The 10,621-nt window shown below is 44.6% G+C and overlaps 1 pseudogene; it reads left to right on the forward strand.

Moving 5' to 3' along the window:
* The first annotated feature begins 2,111 nt into the window (after nucleotides 1-2,111).
* LOC148773635 (dnaJ homolog subfamily B member 13 pseudogene) lies at nucleotides 2,112-3,044 on the forward strand (annotated as a pseudogene).
* Nucleotides 3,045-10,621: the final 7,577 nt, after the last annotated feature.

Consider the following 10,621-nt stretch of genomic DNA (forward strand, 5'->3'; position numbering starts at 1 on the left):
GGGGGCAACAGAGGATGAGATGGTTGGATGGCATCACTGACTCAATGGACATGAATTTGAGCGAGATCTGGGAGATGGTGAAGGACAGGGAAGCCTGATGTGCTGCAGTCCTTGGGGGTCTCAAAGAGTTGGACATGACTGAGCAACTGAACAGCAGCAATAGTAGGAGATGAGGTTGCGGGGTTAGCGGGGGGTGGGGAGGAGGGGGAGGGCCATATAGGACATTTAAGGGGTAGCTACATCTTTATTCTACATCTTTATTCAGTGAGAACCCCTGGTGGGTTTACAGGCAAGAATAACTTCCTCTGACTTACTTTGAATGGGACCCTTGTGACTGCAGAGGAAAACAGACTGGAGAGAGGCAAGGGGAGGAGTAGGGAGGCCAGGCTGGAGACTGTTGCAATGTCTAAGCTCAGAGAAGTTAACTCACCAAAGTATGCAGACGGAAACTCTGGCAGCCGGTCTCCAAAGATGGCCCTAGTGAACACACCTTCTCTGAGTCAGGCCCTTGTTCAGTTCCTCTCGGTTGACCTGACACTTGCCTGTGGCCAATAGGAGGCCGTAGAAGTATTACGCTATGCCATCTGAGCTCAGACAACTTTCACATCTGCAATTTGGGGAGCTCTGAACCACCATGTTGAAGTCGAGCTACAGTAAGTTCCTACATATGAACGAGTTCTTTTCAGAGAGCGCTTTTGTAAGTCCAATTTGTTTGAAGTCAGATGAAGTTAGCTTAGGTACCCAGCAAACACAGTCGGCTCTACAGTATTGTAATGTAATAGATTTTTAGTACTTTTCCCACAAACAAAACTTTTCACATACTTAAAAAACACACAAAATAAAACATTTAAAATCTTACAGTACAGTGTCTTAAAAGTGCGGTAGAACAGCTATACAACGGTTGGCATCTAGGGGCTGCCATTAGTGAACAGACAAGAAGAGTTACTGGCTGGAGGAAAGAGAGGAGGTGGGAGATGGTAGAGCTGAAGGCTGGTCAGCGATAGGAGATGGAGGGCAAACTGCAATTTCACTGATGCCTGCCTTTGATGGCCTGGGTTCTGGTTCCTTGTTGGATTCAGTTCTGTCTATCCTCTTGAAAAAATGATCCAGCGATGTCTGGGTAGTAGGTCTTTTTTTTCTTTTCCTCATCATAGATGACACGGTAGCACTGGATTGCATTCTGAGGGGCTGATGGAACCTTCATGTAACTGTTCTATGTTTGGATCTTGTGTCTCAAAAACTGACAGTGTCTCCTCAAATAAAGAAAAGTCCCCTCGCCATTTCCTGTAGCGTGAATCTCTTTGATTCTTCCGCTACTTCTTCCTCTTGTCTCTCTTTGTCCTTTCTCTGGGTCTCTGATTCCATCAGGTTTTCATTAGTAAGCTCTGCGTTCGTATCTATGAAAGTTTGCAACGTGCAGGTTCACGTGTAGTGGACTTAGGCTATGCTTAGTCGCTCAGTCGTGTCTGACTCTTTGAGACCCCCATGGACTGTAGCCCACTAGGCTCCTCTGTCCATGGGATTTCCCAGGCAAGAATACTGGAGTGAGTTGCCATTTCCTCCCTCAGGGGATCTTCCTGACCCAGGGATCAAACCCAAGTCTCCTGTGTCTCCTGTGTTGCAGGCAGATTCTTTACCCACTGAGCCATCCAGGAAGCCCATAGGTGACTTTGTGTACTTGATAAAAACCCGGAACATTAGGCAAGGCCCCGTGAAGAGGAGGTTCTATCCCAGTTGGGCCTCCAGATTCAGCGACCATTCGACTGCAATCTCCTGAGAGACCATGGGGCTTCCCAGTTGGCGCGGTTGGTAAAGAATCTGCCTGCCAATGCAGGAGATGCATCAGATGTAGTTTCGATCCCTGGGGTCAGGAAGATCCCCTGGAGGAGGAAATAGCAGCTCACTTCAGTGTTCTTGCCTGGAAAATTCCATGGACAGAGCAGCCTGGCGGGTTACACCCCTTGGAGTCACAAAGAGTAGGACAAGACTGCGAGCATACAGACAGACAGGAGGGACCATAAGCCAGACCTGCAGAAGAACTTCCCAGTTAATCCACATGATTGAAAGATAATTAGTGAGCGGAAGGGGCGGGCTGGTGGAGGCGGGTCAAGATGGCGGCACCTCTGAGGATTCAGAGCGACTGGGCCCAGGTCTCAGGCAGACACTTTAACCTCTGAGCCACCAGGGAAGCCCATGGAAACAATGGTGAAGATGAATGAAACATAGTCTCCTGAATTGAAGAAACTTATGCCTTACTAGGAAGGACGAAGGGGAGGCCTGGCTGAGCTGTCACCCCTCAGGTACCGGAAACTTGCCCTTAAGAACCACCCGCTGAGCTCCATTGAGCCAGGTGCAGTGGAGACATTCAGGCAAATAGCAGCGGCCTACGATGTGCTGAGCGACCGTGACGCATATCCACAGCTGTGAAAAGAGGCATCTGTGACAAGTTTCGAGAGGAGGGTCTGAAGGGCGGAATTCCTCTGGAGTTTGGATCGCAGACCCCATGGACAACTGGTTACGTCTTCCATGGCAACCCAGAAAAAGTTTTCCATGAGTTCTTTGGAGGAGATAACCCCTTTAACGAGTTTTTTGATGCAGAAGGAAACGACGTAGACTTGAAATCTGGGGGGCTCCGGGGCCGAGGGGTCAAGAAACAGGACCCTCCAATCGAACGAGACCTCCACCTGTCCCTGGAGGACCTATTTTTTGGCTGCACCAAGAAAATTAAGATCTCCCGAAGGGTGCTGAACGAGGGTGGGTACTCCTCTACCATCAAAGACAAGATCCTCACTATCGACATAAAACCTGGTTGGAGGCAGGGCACACGTATCACCTTCGAGAAGGAAGGGGACCAGGGTCCCAACATCATCCCAGCCGACATTATCTTCATTGTAAAAGAGAAGCTACACCCTCGCTTCCGCAGGGAGAATGACAACCTCTTTTTTGTGAACTCCATCCCCTTGGGCAAGTTGCAGCTGTTTGGCCTGCTGTGGAAAGTGCCTTTGGAAAGTGTAATGGGAGGATCTGAGAAGATCAACGTTTAGTGTGTGCAGTTACTATGTTCAGGATAAGCTCAGCGTAAGAGTGACCACTGTGACCACCTTTCCAGGAGTGTGGCTGCGGCCACTCTGCATTCTGTACACTTCACTGAAGAGATAATGACTCTACAGGAAACAGGTCAGCTCGGTGTCCTCTTACCTGACCTGCTGTGGCTGGTGGTGGCAAAGCTGCGGAGACAGAGAGCATCTGCAGGGAGGCCTCCAACTGCTGGGGGGGTAGAAAGAAGTTGGGGACCACGATGGGCTCTGGGCTGCAAAGGTAGTTAAGGGACACAAATACCTGGAAATCGTCTCCTGACCAGTATCCTTTGACCTCAACCACTCCTTTATCCCCCAGCCCCACCCAAGTTACTCCTGTCCATGAATCCTTTGCTCAAGTGGTTCCCTCTGCTGAGAAGGCCCTGTGAACTCCGTTAGAGGTACAGGTATAGATATAGCGGAGATACAGATCAGTTTATAGGTCAGTTCAAATCTCATCTTCTCCAGGAAGCCTTCTCTAAATTATATCCCACAATGATCCCTCCTCCCTAGTCCAGAGCACAGTCTGAAACAAAGGCTAATCCTTATTTAATCTGATATGATTCTCCATTTGTTTCCCTCAGTATTCACTAAGCTTCTCAAAGGCAGTGCCACTGACCTTGCTTCAGTCACCTCACTAACTCCCTAGAGCCCGCATGAGGCTGACAGGTAGCAAGCACTGGATGATTCTTGCTGAGGGGCCCGCTGGTCAGAACCTGACAGACAGGGTGTGGGTGGGAAGGCAGCTCTAGCGCAGAGCCTTAGGCTGGAAGGTGGTGCCAGGCACTGAAAGAGTGCCTGTCCTACTGGGTGTTCTGTGCTCACATCCAGAAATGGCTCTGAGTGGGCACAGCTGATCCATCATTTTGATGTGAGCTCTAGAAGGCAGGTATTGTACTTGCACTTCTCTGTATCCTCTGGAGATACCCACTATTATTCGTTCAAAGCACTGATTGAGTTTGGGAGGGGACTAATTTTTTGGCCCCTCCTCGAGGCTTGCAGGATCTTAGCTCCCCGACTAGGGACTGAACCTGGGCCACGGAATGAAAGCACCGAGTCCTAACCATTGGACTGCCAGGGAATTCCGGGGAGGGGACTATTTTGATGGTCTACATTTTTGTTTCTATTAAGTAAGCTAAGTATGGTTCTGATGCAAACTGGTCTAATACTGCTCTAATGCTAGACTTTGAACTTGAGGAGGGCAAACATGAGCTCTTTTTTATACTACATTCTTGTCACTAGTATAGTACCTGGGACACAATAAGTGTTTAATAAATATCTACAGAATGAGTGAAAAAAAAAAAAGAAAGATAATTAGTGATTGCTGTTGCTTTAAGTCACTCATTTTGGGGCTGGTTTGTTTGCCACCACAGGCAACTGAAACAGAAATGTAAACACATAACATCCAATAATTGACTTTAGTGATATTGCTAATAAATTGGCCTAGCTGGTATCACATACAGTCACCTGGAGGGCCCCTTATTTTCTGAGAGGAGAACTGAGGTTTGCAGTGCTTTTACTGGGCAATTTTCCAGAATCTGTGACTCCAGAATGACTATAAACATTATTTGCCCCTTATGTATTGTTTAAAAAAACTGGTTCTACTAAAATGATTTATGGGCAAACTTCCTTTTTCATCTTGTATACCATATTTCCTGCCTTATGCTTGGTGTTCATTAAACAGATGCTCTTTTCTATATAAAGGGTGAAATGAACTAGGCTTGAAAGCCATTTTAAGGGGGCTCATTATGCTTTGATTTGTTGTTTCGAAACTGCGGACACATGGCTACTGAGTTTATAATTCTGAAAAATGAGCCAGTGGACTCCCAGGAAAAATGGTATATTGAATACATGCGTATTATTTTATTCCATTTGTAGAAAATTAATTCTTATTGACATATAGTTGCTTTACAGTGTTGTGTAAAACAAAGTGTTTCAGCTATACACATATACACAGACACATACAAATATATATATATATATATACACACCCTCCTTTTTGGATTTCCTTCCCATTTAGGAGCGCCATAGAGTTCCCTGAGCCATACAGTAGGTTCTCATTAGCTGTCTATCTTGTACATAGTATCAATAGTGTATATATGTCAACCCCAATCTCCCAGTTCATCCCTCCTCTCCCTGCTTGGTGTCCATACATTTGCTCTCCACGTCTCTCTCTATATTTGCTTTGCAGATGAGGTCATCTACACCATTTTTCTAAATTCCACATATATGTATTAATATATGATATTCGTTTTCCTCTTTCTGTCTTACTTCACTCTGTATGGCAGTCTCCAGGTCCATTCACTTCTATACAGATGACCGAGTTTTGTTCCTTTTTATGGCTGAGTAATATTTCATTGTATATATGTACCACATTTTGGAAACTCTACTTAAACTACATGTTATAGGCTGACTTGTGTCCCCTGCCCCCAGGGGGCAGTCATATGTTGAAGTCATAATTCCTTGTACATTAGAATGTAATCAAGTTTGGAGAGAAAGATGTGATTAAGTTAAAATGAAGCCATCGGCAGTGGGTTCGGATCCAATCTGACTGATGTCCTTAGAAAAACAGAAAATTTGTACTCAGGGAAAGATGTCAGGGATATGTACAGATAGTGAAAAGATTAAATCTTAAGTGTTTTCATCACATTCACACTAGTGGTAGCTATGTAGGTGATCAATGTGTTAATTAGGGTAACATTTCCCAGTTGTTGTACATAATGTGTGTGTGTGTGTGTGCTCAGTCAAGTCCAACTCTTTGTGACCCCATGGACTGTAGCCTGCCAGGCTCCTCTGTCCATGGGATTTCCCAGGCAATTGCCATTTCCTCCTCCAGGGGATCTTCCTGACCCCGTGTCTTATGCGTCTCTGGCATTGGCAGGCAGATTCCTTACCACTGTGCCACCTGGGAAGCCCCTATAATGTCCCTACGTATTAATAAATTAGTAATTCAGTGCTTGGATTTCTCACAAGTGGTCACATCCAAAGCTTCTTAAATGTCACTTAAAATGTTGTCCCCCCAATTCTCACAGCTTCTGATTTTAAATTGGATTTTAATTAAGTCTGAATTCAAGGTAATTAGAGCTTACAGTGATTCATTTCCATTCTCTTGATCCACTCTTCTTTTCATATCCTCACATGATCTCCCTGCACATAAACTTGCTCTTAACCTAGAGTAGGTGGGACAAAGTACTGCATTGAAAAGCCAGCTCTTCTTTATATTAAGTTATCTTGCCTGAGCTGAGTACATCTGTTCGCCCAGTCTGTCGGCCAGCCAGTTGGCACCAACCCTGGAGAAGAAGGAAGAGAAATCCCAATGTCTAATTCCAACATTAGTATCACAGATAAATTTTCTGGTATCTTTATAATAATTAAATTACAGGTTTTTCTCTTGGAAGTCATTGAGACTGTTCAAGTGAATTGATAGCAAGTTAAAAAGAAAGTCATTCAGTGGATACAATGCAGCATTGTTTTGAGTTCGAAGTGAAGATATCTGCTGATAAGCAAGAATCTTTGGGAGGTCATTTTATCCATTCTTCTCCTGGAGAACGTTGACCGTGGCAAGCAAATCAAAATGTGGATCCCATAACTGCCTCTCTTTCGGGTCACTAGCTGTTATTTGCGATGGCTTTGTACATTGAAATAGACTGTTAGTTCAGCAAAGCTAGTAGGAATGACATGCCACTAACCAGTTATTTTATCCCTGATTTATAACATATAAAAGGAGCTGGCTTAGAAGATTCTTTAAAGAATTTTTGCCCCCAAAGCATACAAGTATACAGATTCCTTTAGCACCTTGGCAGTATTGGTCAGCTAACAACTACAGAGACAAAACAAATACCCCATGGAAGGTGAAATGGCTTGATTTCCCTGAAACTGAAAGCTTCCTGGAATATACCCCAGAGAGACTCAAATTCCTCTCCTGAGATACAGCAGGCACAGGAGGCAGGATGTCTGATCCCTGAAAGATGTCTACATTCTGTTCCTGAGAACTTGTGACAAGGTTAGGCTGCATGGCAAAGGTTGCAAATGGAATAAAGGTTGTCAAATCAGCAGACCTTGAGATGCAGAGATGATCTTGGTTTATCGGGTGGGTCCAGTGTAATTACAAGGATCCTTACATGGGGGGAAAGGGAAGCAGAGAGAGAGGAAACCAAAGAGGTAGAAATATGGGAAGAATTTGGCTTGATGGTGCTCGCGTTGAAGACCCAGGAAGGGCTCACAAGCCAGAAATGCAACATCCTCCAGTAGCTGGAAACCAGAAAGAATACAGCCCTGGGGACTCCTTGATTTTAGCCCAGTGAGACCCAGGGATTGAACTCATGTCTTTTATACTGCCTGCTACCTCAATGCAGGAGATGTAGGAAATGTGAGTTTGATCCCTTGTTCAGGAAGATCCCCTGGAGGAGAGCACAGCAACCCACTCCAGTATTATTGCCTGGAGAATCCCATGGATGGAGGAGCCTGGTGGGCTACGGTTCATGGGATCGCAAAGAGTCAGACATGACTGAAGCAACTTCGCACACAGCACAGAGACCCCTCCTAGACTTCTGATTCAAGGATGGTAAAATAATCCTCGTGTGTTGTTTTAAGCCACTAAGCTGGTGATGATTTGTTATTGCAGCTGTAGGAAGCTCATCAGAAGGAAAGCTGAATTCTGCCTCTTGCATTTTTCCCATGGAATTTAAGAAAGAGCATCTTAAGAAATGCTGCTGTAGGTGGATATCATAGAAAATGCTTCTTGATATAGCCCTGCCTCCCTTTCCTGTTGCATCTTCATCCCAGGCTTCCACCTACTGCCTGTGGTTAGGGATCCTGAAACCACTGTATTTCTTCCATCTTCTGTGCATCTTTGGGGGTTTGAAAGGATCACCCTTCCTTTTGTGGCACCACCCTCCATAGCACATGTTTATTATCACGCTTAACCTGCAATAGCCAAATGACTTCCTTCTTGTCTTTCTTTCTTACTCTTTTAGGAAAGAGGACTTGTTCATTTACCTCTTGAGAGCCAGTGGCCACCACAAAGCAATTATTCTTTCAGAGTTAACACATTGTATTGAGTACCGATGACATACCAAACACAGAGCAAGTATTCGGTGAATGTTTACTGTAGATAAATTAAAGCAAAATATCTGAGCATGTTAGGTCAAGCTGTGATTGACTTTATTCTTTATTCTGTTCAGTGTTCCTTACTTAAGGACTTAGGGCAAATTTGTTTCAGAGTTGAGTTAGGAGAATCTTGTCTTGCACAGGGAAGCGGTGTAATAGAGTTATTAAGAGGACAGCTTTGCAATTACGCTGAAGTTAGCCTGTGAAAATCTGGGAGCCTCCCCACTTACCAGGACTGTGATCTTGGGCAGCTTATACCATCCAGTTCTCAGTTTGCCTATGTGCAAAATGGGGATAATAATAATTTGTGGTACAAAGGTTTTTATGAGAACTAAATAAAATAATACAAAAGTACTAAAAGAGTATATATATATATATAGGGGATAATAATAATAACTATAACCCCTATATGCGACAAGTTGACTCACTGGAAAAGACTCTGATGCTGGGAAGGATTGTGAGTGGGAGGAGAAGGGGACGACAGAGAATGAGATGGCTGGATGGCATCATCGACTCGATGGACATGAGTTTGAGTGAGCTCCGGGAGTTGGTGATGGACAGGGAGGCCTGGCGTGCTGTGATTCATGGGGTCGCAAAGAGTCGGACATGACTGAGCGACTGAACTGAACTGATACTGGTTTATAGTTAGTATCATAACACCTTGTGCTTTCCTTTTGGCCTTAATTGCTGGGAAACTTCAATGTCACACATGATCATTTCTTGTAATTTTTCTCAGACTACATGTTTGTGCTCATGATTTGTTTAAATCCTCCCCCATTTGTTAAGAAAGGTCTTTTTTAAGGAATTATTTTGTGTTTTATTTGTATTAAAACGCTTAAGTTACCCCAAATATTTTCTGTATCTATGCAGAGTATAAATAATTAACCTGAAAAATATCTACAACCCTGGAATGTTAATAGCTATTAATTTAATTGGGGCCTAGTGAAGGTAAAGTGAAAGAAGGGTATTGAAATTGCTATGGTGACAAACCTCCTTTTGAAAATGCCCCAAATGCAATTAACATTTTTATCAAGTTCATGAATTACAGAACACAGTGTTTGTATTCATTTGCCAGGATTATTGTAACAAAATACCACAAATGGGCTTGGACAACAGAAATTTGTGGTCTCATGGTTTTGGAGGCCAGAAGTCTTGAGATCAAAGTGTCCAGAGGGCTGGGTCCTTGTGAGTCTGTGAGGGAGAACTGGGTCAGTGCTTCTTTCCTGGCTTCTGGTGGTTGGCTGGCATTTTGGGCATGCCTTAGCTGAGAAGCTGGAGAAGGCAATGGCAAGCCACTCCAGTACTGTTGCCTAGAAAATCCCATGGATAGAGGAGCCTGGTAGGCTGTAGTCCATGGGGTCTGTAAGGGTCAGACATGACTGAGCGACTTCACTTTCACTTTTCACTTTCACACATTGGAGAAGGAAATGGCAACCCACTCCAGTGTTCTTGCCTGGAGAATCCCAGGGACGGGGGAGCCTGGTGGGCTTCCATCTGTGGGGTCACACAGAGTCGGACACGACTGAAGTGACTTAGCAGCAGCAGCTGAGAAGCATCACGCCAGTCTCTGCCTTCCTGTTCACATAGTGTTCTCCATGTGTGTGTCTGTCAGACAAATTCTCCCTTTTTCTAAGGACGCCAGTCATTTTGGATTAAGACTCATCCTAATGACCTCATCTTGACTTGAATGTCTCTGCAGGGACCTTATGTCCAAATAAGCTGTTTAAGGTACTGGAATTTAGGACACCAATATATCTTTTTTGGGCTTCCCTGCTGACTCAGTGGTAAAGAACCTGCCTGCCAATGCAGGAGACATAAGAGGTTTGGGGTTCGATCCCTGGGTCAGGAAGATCCCCTGGAGGAGGGCATGACAACTCACTCCAGTATTCTTGTCTGGAAAATCCCATGGACAGAGGAGTCTGGAGGGCTGCATTCCATGGGGTTGTGTAGAGTTGGACACGACTAAAGTGACTTAGCACATATGCATGCATATCTTTTTTAGGGAGGATGGAATTCAACCCCAAATAGTGTTCTTGGATTAGAAATATTGACAAAGCTTGAATATTTGGCTTCTGGTAAGTTAGTTTTGTTCATTGTTTTTTGTTTTTTTGACTCCTCATATATTAAAAAAAAAAATCTTATGTGGCCATTCCTGGTATTAGTTTCAGCATGTGGGACCTAGTTCCCTGACCAAGCATAGAGCCTGGGACGCCCCCTGCATTGGGAGCTTGGAGTCTTAACCACTGGACCGCAGGCAATTCCCAGCGTTGTTCTTATTTCTAGTGTAGAAAGAGGGTTGATCTTTTCACCCCTCAACTCTTTAACAAGAGCCTGCTCTGGCCTCAGTTTCCTCTAGCATAACTAGTTATGGATGAGATGGTCTCTGAGCATCTTTCTTGCCCCGACATACAATGTCTCTATGAACAGATTGGATG

The sequence above is a fragment of the Moschus berezovskii genome, chromosome 27 (genome assembly GCF_049115385.1).
Source record: "Moschus berezovskii isolate FMDL1 chromosome 27, NW_MosBer_1.0, whole genome shotgun sequence".
In the NCBI taxonomy this organism is placed as follows: Eukaryota; Metazoa; Chordata; class Mammalia; order Artiodactyla; family Moschidae; genus Moschus; species Moschus berezovskii.